This window comes from Coenobita brevimanus, chromosome 81 (genome assembly GCF_032717465.1).
Source record: "Coenobita brevimanus isolate Jiangsu-jjx chromosome 81, ASM3271746v2, whole genome shotgun sequence".
NCBI classification, from domain to species: domain Eukaryota; kingdom Metazoa; phylum Arthropoda; class Malacostraca; order Decapoda; family Coenobitidae; genus Coenobita; species Coenobita brevimanus.
Window position 1 is genome coordinate 22,591,096 of NC_137034.1, and position 19,670 is coordinate 22,610,765.

At 43.3% G+C, this 19,670-nt stretch overlaps 1 long non-coding RNA gene and 1 pseudogene across 1 annotated transcript in view; one reads left to right on the forward strand and one right to left on the reverse strand.

Annotated features, from left to right (window-relative positions):
* LOC145409518 (uncharacterized) overlaps positions 1-19,670 on the forward strand; it is a 124,370-nt gene that overhangs the window by 74,950 nt on the left and 29,750 nt on the right. The gene's annotated exons all lie outside the window — the stretch shown is intronic.
* LOC145409589 (5S ribosomal RNA) lies at positions 2,447-2,565 on the reverse strand (annotated as a pseudogene).

The window sequence follows — 19,670 nt, forward strand, 5'->3', positions numbered from 1 at the left end:
TCTAAGTTAAATATGTACTGTTCTGGTATGTACTTGTATGTTAAAGCCCTGGTACCAGTTAACCTGATTTATATGATTATCTATGATCGGTGTCGGAATGTTTCCTTGTGTTTACGTACAGTATTTGTGTGTTGAAGTTTTGCTCTGGAGTACTGTATTTGTGAGTTATAACATTAAATAAACCTTCTAACCACTTAAAGTGCTTTCTAGTGATTACCAGTGACAGATAACAGCAAAACAACACATTTGGGGGGTCTAGGGAGCAAAATACGGAGTAGTTTAAATATACGCGATTTCGCACCTAACACGGCACCGTAGGAACCTAACCCACGTGTTCCGTGCGAGTTACCTGTATTACTGTACCCGGTCACAGCCCGGGTATACCGAAAGCTGGATAATCCGAGCCTGGATAATCGAGCTTCCACTGTATATATATATATATATATATATATATATATATATATATATGTACAGTACCCTCGTGTGCAACACGTGTTAGTCCAGCACGATTCATGTCCAGCACGGAGAGCAAATAATTAGTATTATTTAATACGATTTAATTACTGCAACACGAGTGTGTTAGCATAACACGCACAGAGCTCCGAGAAGTGGGCGAAATCTGCAGAGTTCACCTCAAGCACGATCACCCCCGGTCCAACATGGTCATACTGGACATTCCCATGATGATGATAGCCAATGAAAACTTCTGATCAAGTAGCCTTCCCCGCCCGCTATTGTGACGTGATCGTGATGCCGCCCAATTAAAAACGCTTCAGCTGTCACGTGATATTTTGTTTAAATTTCTCCCGCCACAGCGCCACTCAGTCGCATTATTCGCATTGGAAGGTGCTTTTTTTTTGCTGCATTTTCTGCCCTTGTTACTGCATTTTACCCTGCTCACAATGCCTAGGAAGCCTTCTGAGAACCCCAAGAAGCGTCGGCACCTTCCTCAGGCCACCAAGCTAGAAAGCATCGAGAGGAAGAAGAAAGGGGAGAGGAAAGTTGACATTGCCAAGGCCTACGACATGAATGAAGCCAACATGAGGACCATAATAAAAAACCAAGACAAGATCCTGGCAGCCGAAGGCTGTCACACAGCACTTCATACCAGGTTTGCCGAGGATACGATGGTAAATCGGAATGGTAACGTGGTAAAATTGCCGACGATACCACGGGCATTTGGAATTCATCTGGATGGATTCCTGCCGAGGATACGACGGGCAAAACTGTGTGACCAAAACCCAGGCAACTCGACAGAGAATGTATCGTACTACAGCATTGAACTTTTAGCCTGACACTGAATACATATTAATATTTTAGAATAAATATCAATCGTTTTGAAACCTTTCTCATTGGCGTGTGTACTAGTTTATAAACAAAGTTGCTTCTCCTTATTCTCTACCGAGTCAGCGACAGCGATCACTTTCCACAGTCACGAGACGGGGCTCTGGCAACAGTGTGAGAAGCATGCCCTTTGCCGGGGATTACAGAATGCTAGGACAGGCAGAAGCAGGACCTTCCATGGCTGTGAACGAAGATAGTGATTCTGAGTGTGATTTCGAAGGATTTATGAGGGAGGTTGAGGAGGAGCAACAGCCATTATCCGCTAGTGACGCCAGCAACCATCCTCCGGGGACCCAGTAGGACTACCTACAGCCTTGGATACCACCTTCCATTCCCAGCAAGCCCACCAACACTATCCTAAAAGGTTAGTTATCATTCATAGCACAGTACCATTTATTATAATTACAATAGTACCAATATATGTATAGGTATATGGTAGGTATTTAGGGTGACTTTTCCTAGGGTTGCTGACATAATTCATTTTTCCCCATAAGCTCTATTGTTAGTCCAACGCGTTTTTGGTCCAACACGTGACCCATGCATGACAATATTACCGTGTTGGACGCGAGGGTACTATATATATATATATATGCCAGACACCATAATCCCATAAAGGGTGGCCATTTGACTTTGAGTTATTTGTTTTACAGGGAGGGGCACTAACCCCCCACCAACCCACTTGCTGACACGTAGGGAGCACGTATGATTTGGTTATATGTTTACCACCCAATGTTGTAAATGGTTTCTTGGCTTACAGGAAACCATTTGGCTTGTCACTCAATGTAAAGCCACCTGTAAAGGAAAGAAAAGCAATAAGAAGTGACAGGAAAGATGGGAGAAATAGGAAGAGAGGAAGACAGGCACCGAATGATAAAGGCTAAGGAAGAAGCAGGCAGCACTACATCAAGTGAGAGGATGATGGTTGCCACCACATACATATATATATATATATATATATATATATATATATATATCATCATCATCATCATCATCATCATTGCCAGACGCCATGTATCCCAAACAGGGTGGCCAAGGGCTTAGAGTTATATGTTTTACAGGAAGGGGCACTAATTCTCCACCAACCCCACTTGACCTGTAGGGATGCCAACAGCATCTGGTGTTCCCAGGCGGTCACCCATCCAAGTACTAACCAGACGCAACGTTGCTTAACTTCGCTGATCGGACGGGAAGCGGTGTACTCAACGTGGTATATATATATATGTATACATATATATATGTAATATATATATATATATATATATATATATATATACAGTTAGGTCCTGGGTTACATCAGAGTTCCGTTCCTGAGACATGACGTAAGCCGATTTTGAACGTAAGTCGAGTTTTATACAGTACGTCGTATGATTATACTTACCGCAATGCATCTTACAGATTTTTCAACCATACATTGCATACTATACATGTAATAATCTTATAACAGGTATGTATAAGAAACATAGTCTTTTGAACTGATGATATTTATTGAATAAAATATAAGTTGTACTAGCTAAGAGTCTTCGTCACAGTACCGCACTCGCTGCGGTAACAGCACTTCTCATCGTCATGGCAGCAGAGTTACGCCACCACTGCCTCACCCACAACTGAGTCTGGCTGCCGCTTCCTCACTCTCCCGTCCTTACACTCATGCACACTGCCAACACACATTTTATTCCTATATTCAAGCACTTTTCATACATCATACAATAAAGTTTACTGTAAATTACTGCCGTAAAATATGAAATAACATTATTACCAGCACGATAATGTAAGCATTTCTAACATCAAGTTTGATGGCTTTTTTTTTTTTTTCTCACTCGGACAGCAAAATTATTTCAGTGATAAAATGACCGATTACTGTATGGTACTGTAATAAAAGATGCATACTATGTGTCACTACATACCTTCTGACATCAACTTGACTCGTTACTGGGGTTGCGGTGTGGAAGGCACTGCATCAGGGGAGTCAGGGACCGGAGCAGGGGAGTCCAGGGCTGAAGCAGGGGAGTCCGGGGCTGAAGCAGGGGAGTCAGGGGCTGAAGATAGGGAGTCAGGGGTTGACGATGAGGATGAGGTAGCAACTGGTGGTGAGGTTGTGGCTCGGTGTTCAGTTCGCTTGAAAAACTGGAGAATTGAAGACTGCTTGGCGGCATATTTCTTTTCGTCATAGATTTGACGATAACAGGACACTGCATCCTCAATTCCCCTGTACACTTTGGCAAACCTCTCTGCATTTGGGTCCTGATCTTCAAATGCAGCCATTGCTTTTTCTAGGAAGTCGAAAGCATTTGCCATTTCCTTAATCTTAAACTGTCTTAGCGGTTCTGCCTCATCACTTTTTTCATCATTTTCCATTTGTTTTCCTAGGTATAGCAAGTCATCATTACTCAGCTCTTGATCATGTGAATCAACAAGTTCATGTACATCACTCTCGTCTATGTCCAGATTTAAATCATTTCCAGTTTTCACACAGTTGCGCTTGACTTCATTTATACTGTCTTCATCAAATCCTTTAAAGTCATTTACGAGGTTAGGGCACACTTTTTTCCACACTCCGTGCATATTTGTCTTAGTCACTTCAGCCCAACATTCTTCAATATTTTTAACTGCCTTATAGATGTTGAAATCTTTCCAGAATTCTTTGAGTGTTACTTTACCATTTTCTGTTGCTCGTATTGCCTGTCTGAATGTTTTTCTCAGGTAGTAAGCCTTGAAATCTCTTATTACACCTTGGTCCATGGGTTGTAGGATTGATGTTGTGTTTGGTGGCATAAACACAACTTTTACATTAGGGTGCAACTCTGTCAGGCTCGAAGGATGACCAGGAGCATTATCAATAATGAGAAGAGCTTTGAATGGCAGATTCTTCATAGCACAATACCGTTCAACCTCAGGCACGAAACACTTTGAAAACCAGTCAGTGAAAATTGCACTAGTCACCCAAGCCTTTAAATTACTTTTCCAATGAACTGGTAGGCTAGCTTTAAGGATCCCCTTAAGAGCTCTTGGATTTTCGGAGTGGTACACGAGTAGCGGTTTAAGCTTGAAATTGCCTGCACAGTTTCCCCCAAAAAGTAGCGTTAGGCCCTCTTTGGATGCTTTGTGATCTGGCATGGTTTTTTCTTCTTTAGCAATATAGGTTCTGTTAGGCATTCGTTTCCAGTTTAGTCCCGTTTCATCAACATTAAATATAAGTTCTGGAATGTAGCCTTCCTTCTCAATCAACTCCTCCAACTCTTTAACGAATGTTTTTGCTGCTTCGTCATCTGCACTGGCTGCTTCTCCAAAAATTCTTTTGCTGGTTAGGTTTGCTCGAGCCCTGAAACGAGTAAACCAACCTTTTGATGACACAAATGTCTCGTTGGTCTCACTTTCCTCACTTTTTTCTTTCTTAAGGTCTTGGTAGAGTGTGCGTGCTTTTTCACAGATTAACTGTTCACTCAGAGGCATGCACCGTTGATTATTGTCCTCAATCCACAGCATTAGCATCCGTTCCATCTCAGTCAACAGTCCCGATCTTTGCTTGGTAATCACAGTTGATTGCATGGGAGTTGCACCTTTAACGTGAGTCAAGATACGTTCCATGTCTTTGAGGATGGTAGCTACGGTAGTACGGCTCATCCCAAGCGCACGCCCGATTGCTGATGCCTTTTCTCCTTTCTCATTACGCTTAATAATATCGACTTTTTCACGTAATGTGATGGTCTTGCGTTTCTTGGAGTCGTTATGGTCACCAGGAAGCTGTCTCTTAGGCATCTTGGAATCAGGATGGCGAAAAACACAAGAAAATGACGGTATCACTGTATCAGGCGGTGGTAGCAGTGAGACTGAGAGCGATTGTTGGTAGTCAAGCGTGAGGCGGGAAAACGCCAGAGACATCTCGCGGTACACAGCAACACTTCAAAACCCACGCTTTACGTATTTTTTCTTTATTTTCTTATATTTTAAAATTTCCACTCACGGACCGACTGTCGTAACCTTGAATTGACGTAAGTCGATACTGACGTAACCCGGGACCTTACTGTATATATAGTATAAATATATATATATATATATATATATATATATATATCTGTCTATATATATATATATATATATATATATATATATATACATAATAAAATTTCAAATTTCGACGGGCATATGTACCTAAAAATCACTGCGAAATTCAAATCATCGAAATTTAAACTTAACTTCCTATGGGAAAAATTATTTTGGGTCCGGGGCCTCTGAACCTAACGACCTAAAATCACGATTTTTTGCCCACATCCTCTGTAAACTTTATGAACTACAATTGAGGTTAAGTAACTGTAGTTCAGCATTGTATTGCCATACAGTCAGCAAGTGTATACTTGGTGTATTTCTGTCCTTTCCTGTATTGCCAGTTCTCCTTTGGCTGCAATGATTTAAAAGATGCCAGGCTGCTCTCGTACATTACCACTGCTACCCGAAGAACCACTCTTGCTTGCCATCTTGAAACAGGTAAGTTGTGACGAAAATACAAAGAAAATACATACAACTAAATTGCAGTGAAATGTATGTCCACATGTGGAAGGTACAGGCTGAAAGTGCAGCACATGACTGTAGAGGGCTGCTGGCAGGACAGTCGCAAGATGGCTGCCCACAACAGAGCATCGCCTTGCACATGGCTTGTTGTTGTTGGTGCCTACTCCCATCCGGGAGCTCTTGTCTTTAAACAACAGGACTATTTTTTTCCTCAGTCTCTATTGTTCATTTCTATGTTGCTCCTTATATTCATAATTACCGTACTTCTCTTTGTTTCTGTATTCTGCCTACTGTATTTGCTACCACCTATAATTTATTTTGTTTTAGTATTTCCACTATTGGTTCTCTTCCTTTAATTGCTCTTGTTATATCTTCGAGTTATTAAAGTATTAATAAGTTATTCTATCTATCTATCTATTGCCAGACGCCTCAATCCCGTTTGGGGTGGCCACAAACAAATCGCCTCCAAGTCGCCCTGTCCCCCGCCATTTCACTGCCCTGCTCCCAACTCACACCCCCCTCTCTCATATACTCTCCACCCCATCCCTCCATCTCATCCTCGGCCTCCCCCTCCCTCTTCCCCCCTCCACCTCACTCACATACACTCTCTTCGTCAGTCTTTTACCCTCCATCCTCTCCACATGGCCAAACCACCTCAGTGTGTTCCTCATAACGCTTCCTGTCACATCCACATCCACACCACAACGCTCCTTTATATCCTCATTCGTCAGCCTGTCTCTCCATGTGACTCCACAGGCTCCTCTTAAATAACTCATTTCCACAGCTCTCACTCTTGACTTGTGTCCTTCCAACAACGTCCAAGCTTCACTTCCGTACGTTAGAGTTGGTATCACAATACTGTCATGTAGTAACTTTTCCATTTTCATGCTCACTTCCCTGTTTCTTATCACTGCATTCAAAGAACCAGCAACCTTTCTTCCCTGCTGTACCCTTTCAAGCACTTCACCCTCCAAACCTCCATCCTTACTCATCACACTACCCAAGTACTTAAACGTACTCACATTTTCCAATTCCTCACCGTCCAACCTCGCTGTACATTCACTGACTTCACCTCTCTGAAAGACCATCACTTTACTTTTCCCTACATTCACCTTTAGATTCCGTTTCTTACACACTCTCCCAAACTCATCCACCAAGCCTTGCAGCTCCCCTTCGTCTTCACTCAACAACACAGTATCATCTGCAAACAATAGTACAGGGAGTTTCCAAACACTATCCTCTCTCACCAGGGCCACTCCAACATCCACTACCCTACCTTGTACCTCTTTTATTACCCCATCCATGTACAGATTGAACAACCATGGCGACATGACATCCCTGTTTCAACCCAACTTTCAAAGAGAAAAATTCACTTAGTTCACCATCCACACGCACTGCAGCCTTAGCACCATCATACATACTCTTCACAGCATTCAACAACTTCTCATCTACTCCATATATTCTTAACACTTTCCACAATCCTTGTCTATCCACCCTGTCATATGCTTTCTCCAAATCCATGAAAGCCGCACACAACTTCTTTCCCTTCTCTAGAAACTTTTCCACTAAAGATCTAAGAATGAATATCTGATCTGCACAACCTCTTCCCTTCCTAAAGCCTCCCTGTTCTTCTCCAAGTAATTTCTCTGTTCTTTCTCTAACTCTGTCAATAAGTATCCTACCATACACTTTTCTTATTATACTAAGAAGACAAATGCCCCTATGATTACCACACACTTCTTTTTTCCCTTTTCCTTTATACAAGGGAATAATTATACCTGACTTCCAATCCTCCGGGACTCTACCTTCCTCCCAGGCCAATCTGCACATCTTCCACATCCATTCTACTACTATCCCTCCCCCATGCTTCAGCATTTCACCACACACTCCATTAATTCCTGGGGCTTTCCCCGATTTAACTTTCTTCATTGCTTCCACAACTTCTATCCTACTGATTTCTTCCTGTCTTCTCACCTCCCTCCTTCTCCCAGCCATTCCCCAGCCACTTATACTCACACTACTTCCATCCTCTATGTTCAACAATTCCTTAAAGTGTTCTCTCCATCTGCTTACTTTTTCTCCCTTCTCCACTAGTAATCTACCATTTTTATCTTTCATCCCCCTGCTAACTTCACTTCCACCCTGTCTTACTCTTTTCACCACTTTCCAGAACATTTTCTCACAGTCCCTCCACTTTACACTCAAATTCCTTCCAAATTCCTCATCCACTCTCTTCTTACTAATCTTTTCACCTCTCTCTTTCTTTCTACATATAACTCTTTCTTCCGCCTCTCAACTTCTTCCACGCCCCTATTTCTCATTCATTCATTATATGCTTTCTTCTTTTGTGCCACAGCCTGTCTCACCTCTCCAGTCCACCGCGCTGTTCCTCGCACCCCCTTCCGTCTTCTCTTCCTTCCACACACCACATCACATGCTGCACATATTTCTTCTGTAAATATCCTACACACACCTTCCACGTCTCCCATCTGCTCCAATTCATATTTACCCAATCGTTCCTCCACTTCTCTCCTATACTCTGCCTTTTTCTCATCCTCTTGTAACCTTTCCACTCTCCTTGCACTACTCCTTCCTCTTGTCTTTCCCTTCTTCTATTCCTCCATCTTACTTGAATCCTAATTCTGGCCACCACCAAGTAGTGGTCAGAAAGTCCACTCCCCCAACCTCTATAAGCTCTTGCATCCATTACACATCTTCGCATCCTTTTATCCACACACACATAATCAGTCATTGCCTTCCTTTCATTCAGTTCACCACCCACCCTTCTCATCACTCGCCATGTATACCTGTGGATCATTTTATGCCTGAAGAGGGTATTGGCTATCACCAACCCCCTCCCAGCACAAATGTCCACTAATGCATTCCCATTCTCATCTGTCTCAGCAGGCACACCCCACTCACCAACTATTCCATCCACCTTCACATTCCCAACTTTACCATTCATATCACCAATCAAAAACACTCTCTCATTCCTTCCAAACTTTTCCATGCACACTTCTACATTTGTCCAGAACTCTTCTCTCACTCTTCTAGCACGATCTTACGTTGTCGCATACACACACACAATCGCCCACATTTGTATTCCAACTTTCAACTTTACCCACACAATACCCACACAATCCTTGACCCAACTGATCCATACTGTCTTATGCTCCTCTTCCATCTTTTACTCACAACTATACATACTCCTTCCTTTGCCCTTTCATTCTCACCTACTCCTGCACATATACCCCATCCATGCTCCCATTCTCTCACACTTTCTCCTCTCCATTTTGTTTCAATTATTCCACATACATCCACTTTCGCACCCTCAAGCACATGGACAATTCTCTCTCTCTTTCACCTCATGATTCGCTCCTCGTACATTCCATGAATCAAATTTCAATGCATTTTCGAGTGGCCTGCCTACCTCATGTTTCAGTGCAAAGTCGTGCATTTCGATGCTCTCAGGCAGGGATGGAAATTCTCGGATCCAAGGTTATTGTACATCGTTGCCAGAATTATAGTATTCTCGCTAAGATTATCATACAACTATTTATTTTATAAAAATTAAGCACATTTCTGCCATTTAATGCTTAAATACCATTATTATAATTTATCTCCACATAGTGAAAACAAAAAATGTATTAGCTGTGTTTCATTAACGTGTGCTATTTCTGAGTTGAGAATTCAGCAGTGTCTGTAGCCAATGAAAACTCTCTATAAGTTTTCTTATGTTGGTATCTTCATTCTTATTGGTCTAGCTTCAGCAAAAGCTGACTATCAGAAGATCTGCCACATCACTTATGAGGTCCCGACCCTGTCTCATGACCCCAGTTTTCTGCTTCTTTTCGGTAAGGTGACCCTAACCAATGAGAAGCTAGCTTTATGCTGGTTTATATCCTTACTTCATTCCTATTGGCTCTTTGTCCGGCAAAGCTAGACCGTTCGACAGAGCTTAATCCCCCGACCCCAGTGGCTCTCACGGTCTCACCATCCCTGAGTCCTCCCCTCTCTACTCCACTGACCACCAGCATCTCTCTCCTCCGAAGCAAAGGCATATCCCCCCACCCCACCGGCCTCTTTCCCTCCCATGTCCACCTGTCTCTCCCCTCCCCCCGCCTTACTTCTCACCTCCTTGGCAGGTCATTATCACTCAGCTGATAAGCTCATAATGACCCATCCTCGGACTCTGGCTCACCCATGCCAGTTAAGCAGGGCTCAAACAGTTGTACAGTAATCCCTCTAATATCTGAACATCCCCACTAACCGGACATAATTGTCCTGGGATCCAATATTCCCAAAATGGGCCAAAAACCACAAAAAATTCGGAAAAATTCTGACTTTATTCCCTCCCGTAATTTGAAATTGCCGCGTGGCGCCGAACAGCTGTTACACCATGGTCCCTTCACCCCTTCCTTCTTCCCCCTCCCCCCTCCCCTGTCAGGGTTGCCATTTGGTGTTTTTCATTACCAAGTGTGGGCCACTTTGGTAATGAAAAATTCATTTGGTAATGAATCAGAATAATCTATCTATCTATCTATCTAAAGCCCGACGCCCTAATCCCGCAAAGGGTGGCCGCAGACAAAACGCCTCCAAGTCACTGTCACCCACCATTTGACTCCCCTCCCCCCAACCTACCCCCCCCTCCCTCATATACCTCTCAACTCCATCCCTCCACCTCATCTTCGGTCTGCCCCTCCCTCTCCCTCCCTCCACCTCACCTACATACACCCTCTTAGTCAGTCTTTCATTCTCCATCCTCTCCACATGTCCAAACCACCTCAGTGTATTTCTCCTAATCTTTTCAACCACATCCACATCTACCCCACAACGTTCCTTTACTTCTTCATTCGTCAACCTGTCCCTCCACGTCACTCCACATGCTCCTCTCAAGTAACTCATTTCCACTGCTCTCACTCTTGACTTGTTCCCCTCTTGCAAGGTCCACGCCTCGCTTTCATACGTCAGGGTAGGGATCACAATACCATCATGCAGTGACTTCTTAACTTCCATACTCACCTCCCTATTTCTCATCACTGCTTTCAGTGTACCAACAACCTTCCTTCCCTGCTGTACCCTTTCACGTACTTCATCCCCCAAAGTTCCATCCTTACTCATCACACTACCCAAGTACTTGAATGCACTCACATTCTCCATATCCTCACCATCCAACCTCACTGCACACTCTGTGACTTCATTCCTCTCAAACACCATAACTTTACTTTTGTTTACATTAACTTTCAGCTTCCTCCTCCTACACACTGTCCCAAATTCATTCACCAAACCTTGCAACTCCCATTCATCTTCACTCAACAGTACTGTATCATCAGCAAACAGCAACACCGGAAGCTTCCAAATCTCACCCTCATTCATTAGGGCCACCCCCACATCCACTGCCCTACCTTGTACCTCCTTTACAACCCCATCCATATATATATTAAATAGCCATGGAGACATTACACACCCCTGTTTCAGTCCCACATTGAGATCAAAGAACTCACTCAGCTCACCATCCACTTGCACCATAGCCCTAGCTCCCTCGTACATACTCTTCACAGCACTCAACAATTTCCCCTCCACTCCATATATTCTTAATACCTTCCACATACCTTTCCTATCTATTCTGTCATAAGCTTTCTCCAAGTCCATGAAGGCAGCATACACTTTCCTTCCCTTCTCTAGATACTTCTCCACTAAACATCTTAGAACAAATATCTGATCTACACACCCTTTTCCCTTGCTAAATCCCCCTTGTTCTTCTCCAACTAGCTCCTCTGTCATATGCCTAACCCTATCAATGAGTATTCTACCATATATTTTACCAGTCACACTAAGAAGGCAAATACCCCTATGGTTACCACATACTTCTCTCTCCCCTTTTCCTTTGTACAGAGGAACAATTATACCTGATTTCCAGTCCTCTGGAACCCTTCCCTCTTCCCAAGCCAATCTACACAACTTCCATATCCACTCCACAACAATCTCACCCCCATACCTAAGCATTTCACCACACACTCCATCAATTCCTGGGGCCTTTCCCAGCTTAATCTTCTTCATTGCTTCCACTACTTCCGACCTACTGATCTCTTCCTCCCTCCTCTCATCTCTTCTTCTCCCAGCCATTCCCCAACCACCTATACTCACACTGCTGTCACTCTCTACATTCAACAAATCCTCAAAGTGCTCCTTCCATCTCCTCAATTTCTCTCTCTTCTCCACCAACAATCTATTATTCCTATCTTTCACTCCCCTACTATTTCCCCTTTCACACTGCCTTACTTTCTTTACCTCCTTCCAAAACAATTTCTTACTCTCCCTCCATTTCACACTCAGATTCCTCCCAAACTCTTCATCCACTTTCTTCTTACTCTCCTTCACCAGTCTCTTAACCTCCCTTCTCCTGCTCACATATACCTCTCTCTTCTCTCTCTCATCTTCTCCCCTACCTCTACTCGCCAACCATTCATCAGATGCCTTCTTCTTTTGTTCCACAGCTCGTTTCACCTCATCATTCCACCATGCTGTCCCTTGCACACCCTTGCATCTCCTCCTCACTCCACAAACCGCCTCACACGCTGCGCTTATCTCTTCCGTGAATATCTTACATACGTTTTCCACCCCTTCCATCTGCTCTAGCTCATACCTTCCCAATCTTTCTTCCACTATGCTCTTATACTCTGTCCTTTTCTCACTATCTTGCAATTTCTCCACTCTTCTCACAGGAGCTGCTTCCTCCTGTCTTCCCCTTCGCCTCCTCAACCACTTTCTTTGCAGCTCTACCTTGGCCATCACTAGGTGATGGTCCGAGACTCCATTCCCCCACCCTCTCCACACCCTTGCATCCAAGACTTGTTGGCTATTGCCAACCCCTTACCAGCACAGAATAATGCATTACCAAATGGATTTTTCACATGTATGAGGATACACAGGATGGAGATGGTGGATTGTTTGCTCTTTCTGATTAATCTGCTACCCTACATAGTGTGAAAATAATCAACATGGTGTTAATTATAAGGAGAATGATTACATGTATTTCCACTTGTATATATAATTAGTGAAGAATAAATGATAGCTTTACGAATTTGGTAATGAAAAGTTAAATTTGGTAATGAAAGTTGAGGAGATTGGTAATGTGGCCGTTGCGATCTGGCAACTCTGTTACCCCGCCATCATCAACAGTCACAGCCAAACTCCGATCGAGAGCAGATGCTCATAGCAGTGCAAGCCACAGGTGCTTGTTTTTTGTGAATAAACAGTGAATAAACTGCAATACCTTGCCACTAGAACACACAGGAATTTACAGTGTTGTGCAGTGTTAAGAAATTAGAATTTAGAGTGCAGAAGATTAACTGTGGACTGCAAACTGGCAGTTCAAACCAGTCCAGGAGCCAGGGACTTGTAAGTACCCAGAATATTTAATATTGTATAAACTCACCTCTAAAACCTCATTTTATGGTTCTTTTGCATTTATTTCAGTCTTTATGTCCCTTATTGGTGTGATTTGGGTCTTAAATAAGTGCAATGCATGTCCAGAGGGAGTTGTATAGGTGTTTTTCTGAGTTAGGGGCCATAAGTACAAGTCCAGGAGGCTGGGGCCCAATATCCGGACAGGTTAGTACTTGGATGGGTGACCGCCTGGGAACACCAGATGCTGTTGGCATCCCTACAGGTCAAATGAGGTTGGTGGAGGATTAGTGCCCCTCCCTGTAAAACAATTAACTCTAAGCCCTTGGCCACCCTGGTTGGGATAAATGGCATCTGGCAATGAATGAATGAATGAAAAATCACTGTCCAGACATGCCTTTGGCTCTATTACGTCGGATATTGGAGGGATTACTTTCAAAATTATTATTTTTTAAATAAAATGAAAATTATAGTACTTTCAGATGTTATTATAGTACATTGTACACAGCACTGGAATTATAGTACAAATACGATAATTATCGTACTATTTCCATCCCTGTCTCAGGGCCCGACTCCAACTAAAACAAACCGTACGCAAGGTGATGTTCTATTGTCTGTGGCCTGTCCTGCCCTCTACAGCCAAGCACCACAGTTTCAGCCTGTACCTTCCACATGTGGGTGTGCATTTTGCTGCAATTTTATTGTGTTTTAGTTGTATTTTTGTTACAATTTACGTATTTCAAAATGGCAAGCAAGAGTGGTTCTTCAGGTAGCAGTGGTAATGAACGAGAACAGCCTGGCACCTCTAAATCTTCGGAAGCAAAGAAGAAAACGGAATACAGGAAGGGGCAGAAATACACCAAGTATACACTTGCTGACAAGGCGAATATCCTGGAGTACCTGGACGAGGGTTTGACTGCTGTTGAAATCCGCCGCCTTACGGGAGCACCTGAGGGCACAATTCGTACCCTCAAGCAGAAGAGAGCTGATGTGAAGAAGCAGGTTGACATTGGGAAGAAGTTTTTCGGACTTGGCCAGAAAAACATAAGTGCTGACACCACCGAGTTCCGCAGGATTATGGCTATTACGGAGGGTTATCTGTTGCGCTGGATGTCAAGGAAAGCGGAATTGTGGTGCAAGTGTGTCTGGTCGTTTGCTTCGTGAACAGGCATTAAGATCTATGCTGCAGTGTGCCACAAGAAGAGCATCGCATCACCACCACGCTTCATGACTTCAAGCGGATGGTTAGCTAGCCTAACTTTAAAAGGCGCTGTGAGGTGAAGCACGCCCGCTTTCTTGGCGAGGCTGCCTCTGCTGATGCAGAAGCTGCGTCAGCTTTCACTCTGGAGGCCAAGAAGCTCGTGGAAGACGGTAGCTACAGCTATGACTAGGTAATATTATTATTGACTTTTATTATTGTCTTAATAAAGATCAGTAACAAGGCTTATCTATAAATATCAGGAACGGTTACATTAAGATATTTACTCCCCCAAATTGATAAATTCAGTATCTGCCACAGAGTAGAAATTAGCTCTTAAATGCAGTACTGTTGATGATGTGTGATGCAGTGATGGCTGTGATAATGATAAAATAGGCAGTAAGTTGCTCATGAAGTCACCGAACCTGTGTGCTGTATGCTTGAGGCAGGTAAGGAATGGTAATAATGCAGAATATGTATACTGTATACAGTATGCCATCCATCATACATTTTGGGTAACTACTTCAGCTGCAGTACATTACTGTAGGAGAATTATTCATTACAAATGGCACTCTGTACTGTATATTATTGCATATATCAATAGATTTCCTACAGTAAAAATTACAGTACAGTATTTTATCAGCAGGCTTGATACTATGACTAGCTAGGGTTACCTATAGTCACTGTATTGTACTGTACTGTACTGTTGTGTGGAATACGAAAAAATTTATTTTTCTTACTGTAGGCAGGCTTGATACTATGACTAGCTAGGGTTACCTATAGTTACTGTATTGTACCACTGTACTGTTGTGTGGAGTACAAAAAAATGTATTTTTCTTACTGTAGGCAGGCTTGATACTATGACTGGCTAGGGTTACCTGTTGTTACTGTATTGTACCGTACTGTACTGTACTGTTGCGTGGAGTGGTAAAAAATTGATTTTTCCTGCTGTAGGTAGGCTTGATATAATGAATAGATAGGGTTACCTGTAGTTACTGTACTGTACTGTACTGTACTGTACTTTTCTGTGGAGTACTAAAAAATTTATTTTTCCTAATGTAGGCAGGCTTGATATAATGACTAGATAGGGTTACCTGTAGTTACTGTACTCTTCTGTTCTGTTGAGTACTAAAAAATTTATTTTTCCTAATGTAGGCAGGCTTGATATAATGACTAGATAGGGTTACCTATAGTTACTGTACTGTACTGAAGAGTTTATGTTTTGGCCGCATTTTCAACTGGGTTTACAACTGTGATGAGACTGGTGTGTTCTGGAAGTGGTCTGCCAAGTACACTTACTTGCCCAAAGGACAGAAGCAAGCCATCAGTGAGAAGATGTCCAAGGAACAGTTCAGTGTCCTTTTCACCTGCAGTGCCACTGGATCCCACAAGATGAAGCCCCTTGTCATTAACCGATTCCACCGACCCAGGGCCTACAAACACTGCGACATGAAACGCCTCAGTGTCTACTGGGAGGCGACCAACTGTGGCTGCATGACAGAAATTATCACATGAGTGGTTTGACCATTATTTTGTCCCCGATGCTAGAAGACATTGCAAGCAGCTCAACCTTGACTTCAAGATCCTCCTGTTCCTGGACAATGCACCTGCATATGCCAAGTACCTCGTGGACTGACATCCTAATGTGCACTCACATACACTCTGCCTCCCAACACCACCTCCTGCATCCAGCCCTTGGACCAGGAAATCATAGCCACAGTGAAGAATTTATTCTATACCAGTCTTCACCAGCAGCTCAAGTTTTACACAGAAGACAGACAGTTGTTTCAGGAGATTGAAGAGGAGATTGGCGTGGAAGAACATCCAACTTCCACTTCACCGACATCTGGGACCTCTACACAAGACCCTCTGTCCAGACACTTTTCACCAAAACGCCAGTGCAAGACACCACTTGAATTCTGAAAGCAGTTCAACATCAAGAATGCTGTGCCCCTCATGGTGGAGTCATGGAGGAAGGTAAACTGTGCTACCATCATGCATGGCTAGACAAAGCTCTTCCCAGATTTGAAGGTAGAGGGAGTGAGGCAGCGTGAGGAAGACACAGTGGCAGAGACTGTACAGGCCATCCAGTGCACAGGTGGGAAGACGGCTGCCATTGATACCAAACCTGTAAGGGAGAATCTGGTTGGCTTCACTGTAGAGGAGGAGGCTGCGAAGTTGGTTGAGCAGGATGAATCTGATGACACAGAAGAGGAGACAGCTGTTCCAGAGTAGCCAAAACCACAGGTCTCAGCACGCACACTCTCACAGTACCTGGCATATCCGACAGAGATGGAAGATACGTTCGACAATGCTGACATTCCAAAGCATGACGAACTTATCAAGGCTCTCCAGGAATTCAGAGGACAAGTTATGGAAATGTACAGCATGCAGCTTCATAAGCAGAAACAGTCAAAGATCATCACCTTCTTCAGGCCAGTTATTAGAGTGTTGCAAGATATAACTATCCAAGAGGGTGAGGAGGAAGATGTCGACACTGCAGATGTCCAGATACTCGAGGATGATTTTGATTTTGAGGGGTTCGGGTTGGATACCTCCACAGAGAAGGCTACTTCAACTGAGTAGTCCACCCCTGGCTCACACCACAGACACCAGCCAGCCAAGTGACAGTATTCCATAACCTAAGGTTAGTACTGTACTGTACAGTGTGCTGTAACTACTGTAATAAAAACTTATGACAGGATACTGACAAACTGTAACAAATTTTGCTGTATTCTACAGTACAGTACAGTATGGCAATACAGTGCAGAACTACAGTTACATAACCACATTTATAGTTCATAAAGTTTACAGGGAGTGTGTGCAAAAAAATAATGATTTTACGTAGTGAAGATGGGAGGCCCTGGACCCAAATTGATTTTTCCCATAAGAAGTTCAGTTTAAATTTCAACGTTTTGATTTTCGATGCAGTTTTTTGGTACATATGTCCATCGAAATTTGAAATTTCACAGTATATATATATATATATATATTATATATATATATACAGCTACTGCAAATTGACTTAGGACCTCCCCCCACAAGGTATTAAAAAACACAGATATCATAGTATATCACAATGTTTGTTCATGAAATGCCATTCATTAATATGAAATCATGTTTCCCTTGATATGATACTCATTTATGCCTATGAGGGTCACAGAAGCCTTCTTCCTATGCATACTGAAGATCAGTTATTATTTTTATCCATTTGGGACATTCTCAATTAATATAAAACTAAGTGAAGCTTCTGTGACATTAATAGAGCGGTCATCGTTGAAAGAATCACCCAGAAAACGACATTCTATGTTGTTTTGTGTTATCTCTGACCCCGAAATTCAGCGTTTTTCAGGACCAGTTGGATGCATTTTGGCATGGAATCACTTAGATCTCTAAAGTAATATAAGGACATTTCCTTGCATCACACATTTGTCAGTTCAGTCTTGAGGTTGTCCAGATTGGGTGTCTTCTTGTCTGCTATGATTTTCTTCATCTTTGCCAGGCAGTTTTCTATCGAATTTAGATCCGGACTGTTGCCAGGCCAGTTGAGGACCTCAATCCGATTATCCTGAAGTCATTTTGTCACGTTTCTTGACTTGTGACGTGGAGCTGAATCGTGCATGAAAAAGTCGCACCCATGAATAGCATAAAAGTTTAACAAATGATCTTTCAGAACTTGAATGTACTGGCCACCATTCAACATCAAGTTCTTAGGAAGAAAGTAGAGGCCTCCCCTTCCCATTTCACCTGAGAAACACCCCCATACCATTACTGATTGTGGGTGCTTAACAGTCAGCACCATGTAAGTGGGGTCATGTCGACTATGGGAGGCAGGGCGACAAACGTTGGCAGAACGCACCTGGAAGACTTGAAATGTGTTTTCATCGGAAAACATAACTTTTCTCCACTCATCCAATGTCCAGTGTGCATACTTCTTAGCAAACTGAATGCGCTGCTTTCTTCATGCGGTCAGTGAGGAGCAGTTTCTTGGCTGTAGAGCGGCTTGGCAAACCCAGCTCCTTCTGCAAGCTGTGTTGAATAATTCGAATTGAGATGTTGGGATGCTTTCTCTCCAATTCTGCTGCTGTCAGTTGAGGATTCTTGATTACTTCCCTCATCAGAAGCATATCTGTACCTCTGGAAGTTGTCCTCTTCTTTCCACCGCCATGCTTGTGCTCTGGTACGACATCAAGTGGCAGGTGACGCGCTGCAGCAAGAATCTTCATGACGTTCGACTTTGCGCATCCAGTACATTCACAAATCATGTTGACAGGGACATTATCCTGCTTCCATGCAATGATACGGACCCTCTCATTGTTTGAGCAATACTTGCCAGGCATGACAACTCGACTCTAGGAAAATAACAGGGCAAACAGTAATGCATACGAAAAAAGAGGGAGGTGCAAGCTCAGGGCGACGGGAACATATACTCCCACTCTCGCTTCTGGGCAAGCACTGATGTGCTGAGTGTTTCACCACTCCCGCCAACATCAGAGGAGTTGCCAGTTACTTCGTGCCCCCAAAATTTGCTAGGTCGAGGTGCAAACACAAAGCAAAGACGCATAACTCTCCCATAGCAATTCTGTGTGTGTGTAGGTCCTAAATCAGTCTGCGGTGGGTGTACAGTACCTTTGCATCCAACACGCGTTAGTCCAGCACGATTCGGGTCCAGCACAGAGAGCAGTTAATTAGTATTATTTAATACGATTTAATTACTGCAACAAGAGTGTGTTAGCCTAACACGCACAGAGCTCTGAGAAGTGGGCGAAATCCGCAGAGTTCACCTCTAGCACGATGACTGTCGGTCCAACATGGTCATACTGGACATTCCCATGATGATGATAGCCAATGAAAACTTCTGATCAAGTAGCCTTCCCCGCCCGCTATCGTGACGTGATCGTGATGCCGCCCAATTAAAAACGCTTCTGGTGTCACGTGATGTTTTGTTTAAATTTCTCCCGCCACTGTGCCACTCAGTCGCATAATTGCATTGGAAGGTGCTTTTTTCTTGCTGCATTTTCTGCCCTTGTTACTGCATTTTACCCTGCTCATGATGCCTAGGAAGCCTTCTGAGAACCCCAAGAAGCGTCGGCACCTCCCTCAGGCCACCAAGCTAGAAAGCATCGAGAGGAAGAAGAAAGGGGAGAGGAAAGTTGACATTGCCAAGGCCTACGACATGAATGAAGCCAACGTGATCATAATAAAAAACCAAGAC